General features: G+C 44.2%; 1 protein-coding gene and 1 long non-coding RNA gene across 2 annotated transcripts in view; one reads left to right on the top strand and one right to left on the bottom strand.

Moving 5' to 3' along the window:
- STT3B (STT3 oligosaccharyltransferase complex catalytic subunit B) overlaps window positions 1–17460 on the bottom strand; it is a 259595-nt gene that overhangs the window by 68772 nt on the left and 173363 nt on the right. The gene's annotated exons all lie outside the window — the stretch shown is intronic.
- The window catches only part of LOC310828474, a 28493-nt gene continuing 26508 nt past the window's right edge, over window positions 15476–17460 (top strand). The window contains exon 1 of the long non-coding RNA XR_014556940.1: window positions 15476–17125. This is a non-coding gene — a long non-coding RNA (uncharacterized lncRNA). The remainder of the gene's footprint in view (window positions 17126–17460) is intronic.

Genomic DNA, 17460 nt, shown 5'->3' with positions numbered 1-17460 from the left:
AGCTGCCCCTGAACCAAACCGCCAAACCTCAGCAAGTCCTCGCATGCGCTAAACTGGCACAGCACAGCACAGGGACTTGCTTCCGTGGTGCGGGAAATCGCATATGCGCATGTGCAGCAGCTGGAAACCGTGTCTGCGTAGATGCAGATGCCAGAAATCTCATGCCCACGAAGGAATCTCTACTAGAGTGAACCAGCCCAGGTGAGGTAAACCTTGCCGACCCCTGCTCTGGACCATCTATTGCTTGTCATCTGTTCTGCATCTCTGCTCCTTAATGTTTAGGCATGCAATGCCGCACTCAGTACAGTGGTACCTCGGGTTACATACGCTTCAGGTTACAGACTCCGCTAACCCAGAAATAGTGCTTCAGGTTAAGAACTTTGCTTCAGGATGAGAACAGAAATTGCGCAGTAGCAGCGTGGCAGCAGCAGGAGGCCCCATTAGCTAAAGTGGTCCTTCAGGTTAAGAACAGTTTCAGGTTAAGAACGGTCCTCCGGAACGAATTAAGTAGTTATCCTGAGGTACCACTGTATTTGAGATGAAGGAGCTAGGACCCGCACGTCCGAAAACGAAGGGGTGGCTAATCAAAGTTGTTGGACAGCGGTCATAATGGGCAGTGCTCAGGGATCATGGGAGCTGGCAGTCCAGCAACAGATGGAGGGTTATGCAAGGTAACTGGAGGGGTTTAGTCCTATTTTCAAAGTGTAGCTCAACCTCCTTGAGGTTTTTTCCGCCCCCCTCTCGAGAATCTCATTGCAGAAGTAATGCGCTTCCCACAGTCTGTGCTTTGTGATTTGAGTGCTGAGGGCTCTTTACTTTTAGACAACAACAAATAAATTGCTTTGGGGTGTGGGGAGGGTTAGTAGTGGGAAGGAGCTATCCTCTGTTTTCACCCAGTAGGACATTTCAGACATTATTTGTATAGCCATCACTTTTCTCAAGTTGACGAGGCTTAATGTAGCTTTCTTTAAACATATCAAGACAATTATTCCAGCAGGAAGCGTTTTGCTGTGCTGCATTTCAGTTTGCTGAAATTCAACGCAAGAACTATAGCTCTCTTGCAGTTCTTTTTAAATTGTACCTCTAGGTAGCCATCTGGCATTCTTAAATTTCAGGGTTGTTCTTTCCTCCAGCAGACCAGTTCTTCCCCCCCAAAATGGGGGGGGGGGGGGAATGCAGCAGATGCAATCACCCTTTTATAGCTGTGCAGTCAGAATGAAAGAAGGGGCCCATTTACCTTATTTTTTTATAATGAACTTTTCAAGTAAGGGTGCAAGCCAGGTCACTATTATACTTCAGTCAACACTTGGAACCTGATTTTGACAACTGTGCTTTGTCATGCACCCTAATTACAGATTCATCTAATGTGCTACAGCAGCAGACCAGGGTAGTGCAGAGGACAATAGGCACAACTCCTAATTTGGGGAAATAAAGCGTAATGGGAGGCATTGAAAGCTGCAGCTGATAGAGACTTAGGTGGTTATGAGCTCTAACCCAGGGCTGGATGAGAGCATCATGTGGTTTTAATAAATAATATGGAGTGCAGGTAAATAACTCTGAACCCTGAAGGATGGATTGGATTTGGATTTGATATCCCACTTTATCACTACCCAAAGGAGTCTCAAAGCAGCTAACATTCTCCTTTCTCTTCCTCCCCCACAACAAACACTCTGTGAGGTGAGTCAGGCTGAGAGACTTCAGAGAAGTGTGACTGGCCCAAGGTCACCCAGCAGCTGCATGTGGAGGAGCGGAGACGCGAACCCGGTTCCCCAGGATTACGAGACTACCGCTCTTAACCACTACACCACACTGGCTCTCTGGCATGGTTAAGTACAGTGGTAGCTTGGTTTACAACCATAATCCATTCTGGAGGTCTGGTTGTAAACCAAAACAGGTTGTAACCCAAGGCGTGCTTTCGCCAATGGGGCCTCCCCCCCCCAAAAATGGGTTGTAATCCAAAAAAAGGGACACACACTTCTGGGTTTGACATGGTTGTAATCCAAAGCGGTTGCAAGCCAAGGTACCACTGTACTCTGGAGTCACTTATAGAGAATTTGCTATCTGTAGACTAGAAATGTTTACAGACAGATTAACTCATGAGAACAAGTTACCAGAGCACAGGAGATAAGAGAGGCGGTATCTGAACAATGCAGTGTTAGTATTATTAGTGCACAAAGTGCTTTGCAGTCATTTCCGAAACCATACTATTTTTCCTTTGTACAAATGCGAGCAAGTGGTGCAATCAGGATAGGGCTTGGGCGCAACACTCTAGGGCCCTATTCAGCAGGAGACAAGAGCAAGTGCAGCACAGATTGCCACCTTTTCCAAGAAGTAATGGATACTCATTGCTATCTAAAGAGGCAGGTCCCCATTTGACTTTTCAGTCCTCTGTCTAAAATCACTTAATTGCAGCACTGAGCCGAGCCCAAGTGATATATCCCATGCCAAGGAAGGATTTGTCCCAGTTAGAATCTTAATAACAGCAAAATTATCATACTGACTCTGATGAGCTTTAGCATTATTTCCAGATGATTACCAATACATCATGTACACCTGAAGTATAGGATAATATTTGCTAAAAAAAAAAAAAAAATCACACTATGGCTGCCAGTACATCACCTGGTTATGTGTCTGTTGCTTCACCTGAAACAGAGGCTTGACTGGTCCTTCCCCCACCAATTACCGTATTTTTTGCTCTATAAGGTGCACCAGACCACAAGACGCACCTAGTTTTTGGAGGGGGAAAAGAAAAGAAAAAAATTCTGAATCTCAGAAGCCAGAACAGCAAGAGGGATCTCTGCACAGTGAAAGCAGCAATCCCTCTTGCTGTTCTGGCTTCTGGGATAGCTGCGCAGCCTGCATTCGCTCCATAAGACGCACACACATTTCCCCTTACTTTTTAGGAGGGGAAAAGTGAGTCTTATAGAGCAAAAAATACGGTACCCTATTTTAGCAAAAGCCTGGATGAAATGTTCACTTCCAGTGCATTATGCAACAGCCAGTTGGAAGAGAAAACCCAGCATATATCTGCCTATATTTTAGGTGTAACAGAGGCTGCTGAAGAGTATAAGGAAGAATCTTAGCAGCTTCTAATAGTTGTTCCTGTCCACACATTCTGTGATAGAATAAGCACAGAAGGAGAGCATAGTGAAGGGGAAAAAATGGGTAAAGGACCCCTGGACGGTTAAGTCCAGTCAAAGGCAACTATGGGGTTGTGGCGCTCATCTCGCTTTCAGGCCGAGGGAGCCGGCGTTTGTCCACAGACAGCTTTCTTGGTCATGTGGCCAGCATAACTAAACCGCTTCTGGCACAATGGAACACTGTGACTGAAGCCAGAGCACGCACGGAAACGCCATTTACCTTCCCGCCACAGCAGTACTTATTTATCTACTTGCACTGGCGTGCTTTCAAACTGCTAGGTTGTTAGGAGCTGGGACAGAGCAACGGGAGCTCACTCCGTTGCGGGGATTCGAACCACTGACCTTCCAATTATCAAGCCCAAGAGGTTCTGGTTTAGACCAGAGCGGCACCCGCGTCCCTGCATTGTGAAGACAATGTGTGTAAGACACTATTTCCAATGAGCCAGTGCTTTACAACCTACTCAGCAAAATGCTTATCCTATGCTAAGGTCCAAAATGCTAGCAGGCTATGGAATCTGCTGAGTTTCACCTATGACCCCACTATGTACCTCCACTTTATATGTGTGTGTGTATACACACAAACACTCACAGAGTATACATTAATTGTATGCTCCTGCTGATGTGAAAGCATTAAATACAGCCCTTAAACAAAGCAAGTAATTTAATATGACACACTGATTTCTAGCAGAGCCTTAAAACAGACTACAGTAGTACAATGGAGAGACTTATCTTTGCTAATGTGAGCCTGATCTGGGCTTTGATAACTCTCTAACAACAAGCAAGCTGATGTGGTCTTTTGATAAAAAACCAGCCTCAGCTGGCGGGAACAAAGGTTATACAAAGAAGCATCTACTAAGGCTCAAAAAAAAACCCAGAACCTCTGACGCGGGTTCTGTCTTGAAATAATGAGGTAGAAATAAATTGTGGAATAGAAGCCTGACAACAGCTTTTGACAAAACCAAAACAGTGATAAGGAAATCTCTTTCTTGGTATGGGGGAGAACAGCCGAAAAAGCATGCCAAAAAGATGGCTCCAAACCTCCAAATGTCTTTATTTACCAGGTACAGTCGTACCTTGGTTCTCAAACAGAATGCGTTCCGGGAGTCCGTTCAACTTCTGGAACTGTTCGAAAACCAAGACATGGCTTCTGATTGGCTGCAGGAAGCCACGCCGGATGTTCAGCTTCCAAAAATCGTTTGGAAACTGGAACACTCACTTTTGGTTTCAATCATTCGGGAGCCGAAACATACGAGTTCCAAGGCTTTCGGCAATCAGGGTACGACTGTATAGTTTTACTTATCCCATCCTTGTCCCTGATCCCTGTCTATGGGAGTCACATCCATGTCATGTGCTTCTGTCAAATGGCTCCCCCCCAATAGAATCCTGGGAACAGTAATTTGTATCTGCTAGTTACCATGAAGTTAATAGCTTTAAACAACAGTTGTTTTCTAATATGGTAGGGTGAAGGTAGGGTGAAGTAGTGCTTTCAGCCCCACTGAGTAAGAAATCTGGTTAATTAATTGATACACTTGCAGTCGGGGCCTTATTAAACTTATACCTGCATTGTCAGCAATAAATAGCCACGTTTTTATCTGCGAAACCTGAATGTTTCAAACATTGGTGATAGTCCATCTCAAAGACAACGGCTGCGAAAGTCTGTTCGGATGCTGAAAACAAGATACTTACAGTGCAGTGCAATGCATGCTTACTTGGAAGTAAGGCCCACTGTGTTCAGTGTACGTATGTTTAGGCAGCCTTTGTATATTACAGATCTAACTACTTTCTTTCTGCCCTGCAGCTGATGTGGACAGAGCAATTTATCTTGTCTTTTTCACAGTATATAGATATTGTTACGTGCCACCCATACTTCCAAGTGGTGTGAGGTTCCAGAGGTCCCAGGAACTTACCCAGAATTTCCTACAGAAATTAGGCATGGCAGACACAGTGGTGTCTTTGATATGAGGTTTTATTTTACGCATTTAAGCAACCTGCACCTAGGTAGAGGAAATGCAGAGCATTCACATCCTATGAGGACCTGGCTGGATTCAAAGGACATCCTCTTGTGTCTCTCTGTTCCAGCTGTCATCTCCAGCTCATTTGGAGTTCTCCTTCTCTTCTTCACTGCTAACCAACCTCAAGGACACCCTCCCCCAGCTTACATCATTCAAAGTTGAAACCCTAATTAGCATAACTAAATCCAGGGGGTTCCATGTTTGGCAAAGTTTAATCAAGCCTTGATCAATTCCAACTTTTACTAAATCCAGGAATTATGGGGAGGATCTGGCACCCTGGAATTTAGGGAAACATGACACACCCACACACCACAAACCATCATGCATTTTGGGTATAGAGACGTGGTTGGCGCTGTGGGTTAAACCACAGAGCCTAGGGCTTGCTGATCAGCGGTTTGAATCCCCGCAACGGGGTGAGCTCCCGTTGCTTGGTCCCTGCTCCTGCCAACCTAGCAGTTTGAGAGCACAAAGTGCAAGTAGATAAATAGGTACCACTCCGGTGGGAAGGTAAACGGCATTTCCGTGCACTGCTCTGGTTTCGCCAGAAGCGGTTTAGTCATGCTGGCCACTTGACCCGGAAGCTGTACGCTGGCTCCCTCGGCCAGTAAAGCGAGATGAGCACCGCAACCCCAGAGTCGTCTGCGACTGGACCTAACGGTTAGGGGTCCCTTTACCTTTACAGTGGTACGTCGGGTTACAGACTCTTCATGTTACAGACGCTTCAGGTTACAGACTCAGCTAACCCAGAAATAGTACCTCAGGTTAAGAACTTTGCTTCAGGATGAGAACAGAAATTGTGTGGCGGTGGTGCAGCGGCAGCAGGAGGCTCCATTAGCTAAAGTGGCACCTCAGGTTAAAACAGTTTCAGGTTAAGAACGGCCCTCCGGAACGAATTAAATTCTTAACCTGAGGTACCACTGTATAGTGTTTGGGTATAGAAATATCCAATTCCTTTATTTCCTGACACAGACTCTCTCTCTCACACACTATAACTATATATATAAATAGGTCATTTTTAATGTTTACCATACAGTGGTTGGTTGGGTGCTTGTCAAGCAGCTGTGTGGTTGTGGGGGTGGAGAATCTATTTTCAGCTGCTGAAAATTGCACATTTGTTTGTAGGTAAATACTCCCAAGATCAGAGGGGCTTCAACCCACTGATCTCATCATATCGCACCAAGTGCTATTTCCAGTTATCTTCAGAATTGTGCAGCCTACTCAAGACAAATCCCAATGGCAAACACAGAAACATTGTGGGGGAGGGCACTGTGTTACTCTGTTGCTGCTAAAACAAAGAGCCTTGGGGAATGGCAGCTCAGTTGAGACTTAGCACACCTTGCAAAAATTCTGCTTTATCAGTTTATGCTTTCTATGCCGTTCTGCAGCTGCTTTACTTCCTGTTTGTAGGCAATTTCAGCTACTGCCTCTAAATCTGGCTTCCTCAACCTTGACTCTCCAGATGTTTTTGGCCTACAACTCCCATGATTCCTAGCTAGCAGGACCAGTGGTCAGGGATGATGGGAATTGTAGTCTCGAAGCATCTGGAGGGCCGAGGTTGAGGAAGCCTGTTCTAAATGGACGTTTACAGGGCAACCCCAATACATCTGGAACTTCCTTAGATAGACAACTTGTCTAAACCAGAGCTTTAAAATAACCTTTACCTCGAATCTTTGCTGTAAACCCCATAGTTTTAGTGCCCATATAGCTTGTTATTGACACAGGTCATTCCATTGTTTCATCTCGTGGTTTTATTCCGATTGTTATCAAGCCCCTTTGCATTTACTTGGAATTCGGTGGGGTTGCTATCATCAATAGCATCAAATATCTACTGGCATGTCAGCTGTTCTAGTTACCCAACAAATTGCAGGTAGCACAGAGGGGGATTCCTCAAATTTACACTTGCCTATAAGAACACTAGGGACGCGGGTGGTGCTGTGGGTTAAACCACAGAGCCTAGGGCTTGCCGATCAGAAGGTCGGCGGTTCGAATCCCTGCAACGGGGTGAGCTCCCGTTGCTCAGTCCCTGCTCCTGCCAACCTAGCAGTTTGAAAGCATGTCAAAGTGCAAGTAGATAAATAGGTACTACTCCAGCGGGAAGGTAAACAACGTTTCCATGCGCTGCTCTAGTTTGCCAGAAGCGGCTTAATCATGCTGGCCACATGACCCGGAAGCTGTACATTGGCTCCCTCAGCCAGTAAAGAAAGATGAGGCTGCAACCCCAGAGTCGTCCACAACTGGACCTAATGGTCAGGGGTCCCTTTACCTTTACCTATACTGTGCCCACCAACCTGGGAGCAACCCAGTGGTGCTTACTTCTCTTTTGGAAAAAAACAACCTTAATATTTTTCATATATAATGGCAACATATTAAAAATGCAATATATAACAGTCATATTTGGTTTGATTGGTCTGGTATACACCCCTACCTTTGTGTCATTATTCTTACTTACATATTATAAAGGGAGAATATGAAGAGCAATGCATTATTCCATCTCAGCCTTTCCAGTCTCTCCATGAAACTTCTAGGTGGGGCTTACTTCTGATTAGCTGTGCAGAAGATTACACAGTTAATACATTATTTTACACCTCGGTTCCTAATTTACTAGGTACTTCTTACCTCCACCCTGTGCAGGTATTTATTTACAATAGATTAGCATGTCCATGTTATTGCTTCACGTGTTTGAATTCCGGGGGCGACATACAGATGGCAGGTACGGGTATAAGAAGGTGGGAATTTGCCTGAAGCAAATACTAACCCACTTGTAATATTATCAGCGAGAAGAATAGCTCCAACTGTGTAATGTAAACTTTGACCAAACCAACATTGTATTAAAGCTCTTAGCAACAGGACTAATATGAAGAGCTAAGTGCTATGGAGGAACTCAAGTAAATCACTATGTCAAGTGCACATGTGACTTCTGATGGCATGTTTGAGGCCTGAGCTATAGCAACAGGAGAGCTACAATTTGAGGAGTGATTCATTAGCGTTTACACCAGTTTTCCCACAAGTCCGTGCCTCTAGGTCAATACAAGAAAGGTGTAACATCTGGTGTGCAAGCAAACAGGCGGCAGGTTGAATGCCCTTTTAGTCTGATGATGACTAGCCACTTATTATCCAAATGGTCAGAAGCAAAAACCAATAATCTGCCTATTTCTAGTAAATCTCTGTTAAGCCTCGACTAGGAAGTCTCTATTATGTCTTGCCTATTTACATTGCAGATGCCTTGGCTGTATTGTTTTAGGTGCCTGTTGAAAACTTTTGTTTGTTTTAAAACTTTTATTGATTTTATCTTTATATCAGGCCAGTGGCTCTATCTAGTCCACTGTCCTGTTCTCACAGTGGCCAACCAGATGGGAAGCCCAAAAGCATTTTTAATCATGTTTCTAATGATAGTTTTATGTATACATACCCTCCAACATTTCTCTGATGGAAATAGGGGCGTCCTAAGGAAAAGCGGGATATTCCAGGATCAAACCAGAAACCAGGACGGCTTCTGTAAATCTGGGACTGTCCCTGGAAAATAGGGGCACTTGGAGGGTCTGAGAAAGTAGAATTCAGAACACAATTCAGAATCATGTGTTTTAAACAGTGGAATAGCATTAATTTGATTTTTCAGCAGCTTTATACGTTGAGTCAGGCTGAAAGGCAGCATATTAAATATTTTAAAGAGAGAGAAATTCAGGTGAATGAGGTGTGGTCATGTTTTAGCCTGAATCAGGCTACAACAAAAAGGAAGATAAAATGCAATATATATATATATATATATATATATGCAGGTTTTGGTGTCCTCGGGTGTCTTCCCGTGTAAAAGTTGGGGTGTCTAGGCGACGTTTCGACGAGGTCTCACTCGTCATCTTCAGGCTGGTGCTTTCGGCTTCTTGTTACTGGAACAGAGCGGGATCTCAATGTTTGAGTTCCTATAAATATTGTAGAGGGGGTGTGGTGTCTAGCCTCCAATGTTCTGGGCAGAGAGGAAGTTCCCAGGCTAGTGTGCCTTTTCTTCTTTTGTTCCTTAATTACTTGAGAGATACCTTGAGTGATTTCTTGAGTGATATCCTGAGTACCACTTAGGTGGGTCATTAGGTGTGGATTAGTTGCTAAAGTCTTTGTGTCTTGACCTCTTGAACTTTGTGAAGAGTTTTCCTGAGAAGATGGCTGTATTGCACTTAGTTGTGCTTTGGCTTGGCTTCGTGTATAGGGGCGAGCTGTGGTTTTGTGGCTTGTGTCAGCCAGATCTGTGTAGGGATTGCAGGGGGGTGCAGCATCCGGAGGTGCCACCATGGATTGGCTACTGGATGGTGTCATCCTCCTTCCTTATATCAAGGGCACTACAGATAAAATTAGCAAAATCCTCCATAAACACAATATCAAAACAGCCTTTTGCACCAACCAAAAAATAGCCAATATCCTCAGAAACCCCAAGGATAAAATCCAGTTGGAAAACCAAGGGATCTATGAAATACCCTGCAAAGTCTGCCCAGCCACGTACATTGGACAAACAAACAGACGAATAAATGCACGTATCGCAGAACACAAGAATGCCGTCAAAAAAGAAGAAAAAACTTCCTCTCTTTTCCAACACATGAAAGAAACAGGACACGAAATTAATTTTGCAGATTCCAAATTGCTCTTTAACACGGAACATCACCACAAGAGAATAATCATGGAAGCCATCGAGATAGAGAAACACCCTCACAACATGAACAAGCGTGACGACACATCCCGCTTGCCAGACATCTGGAAATTAGCCCTCCCCACAAAAACTGACACCAGATCCAGAGGCACACAGAACGCCAACACCAATCAACCACACCAGACCCAAACCCAGACCCTCTCCACAGATGAATTACTGACACCATCCAGTAGCCAATCCATGGTGGCACCTCCGGATGCTGCACCCCCCTGCAATCCCTACACAGATCTGGCTGACACAAGCCACAAAACCACAGCTCGCCCCTATACACGAAGCCAAGCCAAAGCACAACTAAGTGCAATACAGCCATCTTCTCAGGAAAACTCTTCACAAAGTTCAAGAGGTCAAGACACAAAGACTTTAGCAACTAATCCACACCTAATGACCCACCTAAGTGGTACTCAGGATATCACTCAAGAAATCACTCAAGGTATCTCTCAAGTAATTAAGGAACAAAAGAAGAAAAGGCACACTAGCCTGGGAACTTCCTCTCTGCCCAGAACATTGGAGGCTAGACACCACACCCCCTCTACAATATTTATAGGAACTCAAACATTGAGATCCCGCTCTGTTCCAGTAACAAGAAGCCGAAAGCACCAGCCTGAAGATGACGAGTGAGACCTCGTCGAAACGTCGCCTAGACACCCCAACTTTTACACGGGAAGACACCCGAGGACACCAAAACCTGCATTCCTGTACCCGTGAAAATCTACGAAAGCATATATATATATATATATATATATATATATATATATATATATATATACGAAAGCATATATATATATATATATATATATATATGTGTGTGTGTGTATATATATATATATATATATATTGTCCAGTAGCACCTTTGTTGTTGTTCAGTCGTTTAGTCGTGTCCGACTTTTCATGACCCCACATACAGCCCTGAACTGTATGTGTTTGCTTGAATAATTTGTCTATCCTAAAGTAGCCCTGGGCTACCTGCAATCTCCTTTGGGGGAATATTTGCTAGAACTGGCAGCCCCTTCTGTCTGCAATGAGAATATAGGAAACTGAATCAACAAGATGGAATGGCTTATTATACACTTTCTGCTCTAGCTTGATTACTTTCTGAGTAAAACGGGGGACAGAAACTCTCAAAGAGATCTCTCCTTGAAACCAAGTATATGGTAACTCTTGTGTTTCATGCAGGAATGACTTTAGTTACCTTTTCTCTCTCTCCTGCCCCTGCCCCATGAACATCAAAGAACAAAATGAATAAGAGCTAGTTATAGCATGAAAGAGAACTTGTGTTTTCCTCTGTACTTGAAAAACTGCTGGCTTTCAGTGTTTGCATTGCATTGTTTATATTCCAAGGTTCTCGACCTACCGTATTTTTCCGTGTATAAGACGGCCCCTACTTTTGGGGACCCCCAAATTTAGAAAATGGGCATATGCACTATCCATGTATAAGCTGCCCCCAGATTTTTAACCTTATTTTAAAGTAAAAAAAAAAACCTTGTCTTATACACGGAAAAGTACGGTACAGTCATACCTCGGGTTACAGCCGCTTCTGGTTGCATTTTTTCAGGTTGTGGACCGATAAAACTCAGAAGTACCAGAATGGGTTCCTTCTGGGTTTTGGCGGTCGCACATGCGCAAAAGCACTAAATTGCGCTTTGCACATGCGCAGGAGTGCCAAATTGCAACCCGTGCATGCGCAGGCACGGGTTGCGAATGCTGCGGGTTGCAAACGTGCATCCTGCATGGATTATGTTCGCAACCCGAGTGTCCACTGTGCTTGTAGCTTGTTCCTAACACTTTAAGAAACTATACGGAGGTTCTCTCTCTCTCTCTCTCTCTCTCTCTCTCTCTCTCTCTCTCACACACACACACACACACACACACACACCGCCCAAACTCACCTGTTCATGTATGTGATGTGGGAGTGGGAATGCACTTACTACTGGCCCTTCCCCCAAGCACCAACATACACATCGGCCGTTCACACAACAGCCTGCATGCCTGGCATCTGTGTGAAAGGGCCATGCAAGTGTACAGATGCACACAGAAGGAATCCTTGACGTGAGTGGGAATACTGGGAGAGTTCAGGATCAGTCACCATGCAGACCTGTCCCCTTCACACAGGCATCAAACATGCTGGCTGCAGGTGCAATTCTGTTCATCCCATGTACACGTAAGGAGGTTGTGTGGACCACTCTAATGTAAACACCTTGTATGCCAAGATAAGGGGAGATACTGCTGAAGGATAAATTGATGAAGGTTGTATTCGAAGAGCCTGTTTTCCACCATGTGGTATCAATCTCTCTCTCCAGGGAAGCAGAAGGTGGCAGCTTATGGTTTTGTTTTTTAAGAAGTCCTGGCAGCGTTCCCCAACACTGCCTTTTTCATAACCTTTCTGCCATTGCCCTATTAGCATGAAATTATTGAGTAACTTTGTTTTTAGAAAAGGAACCCTTAGCAAACTTCTGGTTTTATACATGCTTGTTGGATAATTTCTGCCTTTCTTTCTGTGTTGATTGAATACCTTGGATTTTAAGGAACTGCTTACAAAAGAGCAGCCTCAGAATTGCGAGTACAGCATACACATACACACAAATACAGAGCTTTGAGCTGAATTAAAAACTTAACAACTGTGCTTTGTAGCACCTACAGGAAATCAATGCTCGCAGCTCCTTTTAGAATAAAGATGTCGTCTTGGGTTAACTAAAGAGTTTAATAGAAATTATAATTAACAAGGAACAAATGGAAACTGGGATTTAGTCCTTTGAACATGAAAAGCTGTTCAACCATCATTATATATAATACATATAACAATGCTACAATGTATGCAATTAGTTCCCTAATTGCATATATGTAACATGCCTTGTTAAAAAAAACACAGGAGTTTTGGGCAGGACTTTGCCAGCTGTTTCTCACCTATATAGAGTGGGCGCCCTTTGGACTTTTACTGAAAAGCTAAAACTACACTATGTTAGCTATGTGTGTGTGTGTGTGTGTGTGTGTGTATAACACTGGGGACGTGGGTGGCGCTGTGGTGTAAACCAGTGAGTCTTGGGCTTGCCGGTCGGAAGTTCAGCGGTTCGAATCCCCGCAACAAGATGACCTCCTGTTGCTCCGTCCCATCTCTTGCCAAACTAGCAGTTCGAAAGCACACCAGTGCAAGTAGATAAATAGGTATCACTGTGGCAGGAAGGTAAATGGTGTTTCCGTGCCCTGCTCTGGTTTCACCAGAAGCGGCTTAGTCATGCTGGCCACATGACCCAGAAAAACTGTCTGTGGACAAACGTTGGCTCCCTTGGCCACTAAAGCAAGATGAGTACCACAACCCCAGAGTCGTTTGTCAGGGGTCGTTTACCTTTACCTTTTTTAGTTTCTGAAAGCCTGTTATTTGGATTCTAGGGCAAGTGTATGGGAGGAACACCAACCCTAGCCCATTTTTTTAAATTTAAAAAAGATTACTGAATGACACTATGAGGAAGCAGGGCATGGCCTGTCCATCTGTGCCAATTAACAGGACAACACTGCATGCACTCAGCACTTGCATCGCAACGAGCTGCATGCAGTCATGCCACTGTGCACCAGGTAGACCAGGGGTCTTGTCACACGTGCCCTTTCAGTCAAGACCAGGGGTCCAGCTGTGGGCTGGTCCACTGTCCCTCAGACCATGTGGTGGGCCAGACTATATTTTGAAGAAAAAAAATATTGAATGAATTCCTATGCCCCACAAATAACCCAGAGATGCATTTTAAATAAAAGCACACATTCTACTCATGTAAAAACACCAGGCAGGCCCCACAAAAAACCCAGAGATGCATTTTAAATAAAAGCACACATTCTAGTCACGTAAAACATGCTGATTCCTGGACCGTCCGTGGGCTGGATTGAGAAGGCGATTGGGCCGCATCTGGCCCCCGGGCCTTAGGTTGCCTACCCCTGTCCTAAAGCACTAGCAAAATCTCAAAAAAGAAAAAGAAAAAAAGTTTTGAGTTATTTTTTAGGAACTTTGCCAAAATCAAGACTTTCGACACAGGTCCAGATTTAACCGGACATTCCAGCTATTTCCTCCCAGACTCTGGTTCCGACTGCCGTATTCTGGCTGTGTCCGGACACATGGCAACCCTACTGTGGTCCCTTCCAGCTACTATTCTATCATTCTAAAAGAACCCCAGCAACTATTGCAGAGAAAATGCTAGGGTCGCCACCCTAGCAATTTGCACAGCAATGCCCTCTAGTGGAACTTCACATTATTGCAATGAAATGTCTTGGTGTACAATAATCTGTTCAATGGTTGAATAAACAGGAATAGAAATTGGATGGTATGCCACAGGTGAAAGCCTTACGTTTCATAAAGATAATTGTAAGTGTCCCTTTCCATTGTTATGGTTTTTTGCTACCAACGTGGGATCTCTACCACTTGCACAGGGCCCCATTCATCTTGGCAGATGTTCACACATGTGAAACAAACAGAATGGTTTATGTGCAGGAGCTTCATACGCACACTGAAGCACACATGGAGCTCTGCATTAGGGCAGCAGTGGCTGCTTGCTGAAAGCCTTTGCACCCCAAATACGCATAGTCAATACTGAATCCTGCTTTGTTAATTGTGGAGGAAGCCACATTTAAAACAAACAAACAAAAATTAAAAAAACAGAAGTTAGACAGCAAAGCCATCCCACAGAAAAATAAGTAAATAAATAAAAATTCTTAATGGCTGAATTGCTGTTCATTTGTAACTTAACGAAAATATCTACCCACATAACACTACATGGTTGAAGGTAAAGAGCTCTCTGTCCACCAGCTATTTTTTTTTCCTTTTTAAAAAATGAATGTTTATCCCTTTGCTGTAGTGTATCATTTTTTTAAAAGCTAGCTTGCAGTTCAATCCTAAACAAGTTCACGTAGGAGCAAACACTTTCTCGTAAGCGTACTTAGCATTGCAACCTTAGAGGCACATTCCAATATACTTAGTGGCAGGCGTAGTGTTCCTTCAAACCGCAGGCTTCGGTGACTTTTAACATCATGCCAATTTTGTCTTCCCCCATCCCCGCTGTTTTGCTTAATATGCTGCATAAAGGAGACTTTTGAAGAACTCAAATGATTGCTGCTTATTTTGTGAGATTTTGGCTGACCTTAATAAAGCCATGCTGTACTTTGGATTTTGTGCTTCCCCTTCAATCGACCGAAGCAGCTACCTATTATTTTGTGCATTAGTTGTGTAACTTTTAGAATTATAGAATTGTGGAGTTGGAAAGGGCCCCCCAAGGGTCATCTAGACCAACCCCCAGCAATGCAGGAATCCTGCTCACAGCTGTCCCTCAGTGGGCTCGAACCACCAACCTTTTGGTTAACAGCCAGGTGCACTGCCCCACCCATTGTGCCACCTGTGGGCAATTCGAACTGTCTACCTGGAAGTTAAGTCCTATTGAATTCAATGGGGTTTACTCCAGAGTTAGAGGCGTAAGGACTGCAGCCTAATTTAGGAAATCTACAGGAAAGAAACGAGTCCTTTCTAAGCTTCTGTCTTCCTTCTGTCTTGTTAAAGTGTAGCAGAAAACAGCAATGAAAGAAAAAAGTCTTTGTAACATAGGAGTATTTAGCTGGGCAAATAAATGTCTACAGGAATAAACACAACACAAAGCATAGATTATTACATTTTACTGAAAAAACAATAACAACAATAATGAGTGGAGCTTGGAGAAATCATTCAATGTTACTTCCATTGCATTTCAAAACCAACTGGCTTAACAGAAACAAAACAAATATTCATTTCATTAAACAGAGTTAATAGCTTTTAAAGCAATTCAACAGTACATGTAATTTGCTACATTCAGTTTACATAGCCCTTTATGTACTACACAAAACATAAATGGACATACACATTGTATGTTAAAAAAATAATAAAGGCAGATCCATTTTTAAGCTAGATAACTAAAAATTAAAAAGAAATGTCATAATTTCCCATAAGACCCAATAGGGTTTACACCATCAAGGGGAGTGTGTGCTTTCTGCCCAATATAGCCCACCAACAGCTGGATCAGCCATTCTTTCAAACATGCTCTCCCAAGATTCTAAAATCTCACAGTACCACATTAAATTTGAGCCACTCAAGTCCTGACCATCTTTCCTAGTCAACAGAATAGTGGAATCAAGAAAATGAAGGCAAAATGCAGCCCATAAGATTAGCAGCTGCACACTCGTGGTGTAGAGAGTTAACAAAACATGTTTACAGATTATTATTATTTAATTGCTATAGCAAAGGCTGTTTCACATGTGCTTTTATTACATGTGGGGGGGGAGGTGTGCAGTTCACTTACGTGACTATGGGGAAGGGGCTATAGCTCAGCAGTAGAGAAGTTGGTTTGCTTGCAGAAGGTCAGACGTTCAATCCCTAGAATCTAAAGGGTAGGGCTGGGAAAGACTCCCCCTTACCAGAAATCCTGGACAGCATCTGCCAGTTAGTTGACCCACAGGTCAATCATGGCTCACCATGATTGGAGGAAGGAGAGATAAAGGTCTGGCCCACTCAGCAATAAAAGTTCCCTACCCCCTGGTGTAGGCATTTCTGATCTAGGTGGCTCCAGTGGTGTAGCATGGGTTGCCGGTATTTAGGGCCGCGTGGCAGGGCTGGGTGGGAGGGAAATGGACGGAGTATGCATGTGCATTCAATTGCCTAACGGCATCTGTGTCACCCAGGAGACTGCAGCCGCGGAGATAAGAAAAGAAGGGTTGTTCCATTGTCTGGAGAGGTCACTTCCTGGTTCACACGGAGAAGCCGTTTTCAACGGAGCCCAGTAAGGGAAGCATACAGCAGTATTGAGGCAGCACCGGGTGGTGAAATTTTGCGCCCCTAACAATTTTGCGCCCCTGTGGCCTTCCCCCCACACTACACCACTGGATGGATCAATGGTCTAGCACAGTGTAAAGAAGCTCCCTATGTAGCAAATACATGCAAATGCAATTAGCACACACAAAGAACATCATGCTCTGCGTTTTTAGTTTCCATACTTTTCCCTGCGTGGCGGGAGGGGCGTGTGAAAGTATCTCCATTCTCAGGTTTTAAGCGCTATCTCAGCTGTGTAAATAAATGTACGTGAGGCATTCATTCCCAGGCATCCATTTCATTATAACACATATAATCTCAAAAGACTGCACAATAAAACTGCACTTCCATAGTCTTTAAAGGAGGGCTATTCTGCGTCTTCTGAATCATATAGGAGTTGAACCTCCAACAAGAAAGACCTTAATAACCATACGCAATCCCTTTGAGGGCTAGGAGGGTATGTAAAAAGGTAAAGGTAAAGGCAGCCCTGATTATTAGGTCCAGTCGTGACCGACTCTGGGGTGGTGGCGCTCATCTCACTTTATTGGCCGAGGGAGCCAGTGCACAGCTTCCGGGTCATGTGGCCAGCATGACTAAGCTGCTTCTGGCGAACTAGAGCAGTGCACGGAAACGCCATTTACCTTCCCGCCGGAGCGGTACCTATTTATCTACTTGCACTTTGACGTGCTTTTGAACTGCTAGGTTGGCAGGAGCAGGGACCGAGCAACAGGAGCTCACTCTGTGTGGGGATTCGAACCGCCGACCTTCAGATTGGCAAGTCCTAGGCTCTGTGGTTTAACCCACAGCGCC

This window comes from Podarcis gaigeae (assembly GCF_964106915.1).
Source record: "Podarcis gaigeae genome assembly, chromosome: 12".
Lineage (NCBI taxonomy): Eukaryota > Metazoa > Chordata > Lepidosauria > Squamata > Lacertidae > Podarcis > Podarcis gaigeae.
Note: the sequence above shows the minus strand (reverse complement) of the source record. Positions and strands in the feature narration are given on the sequence as shown.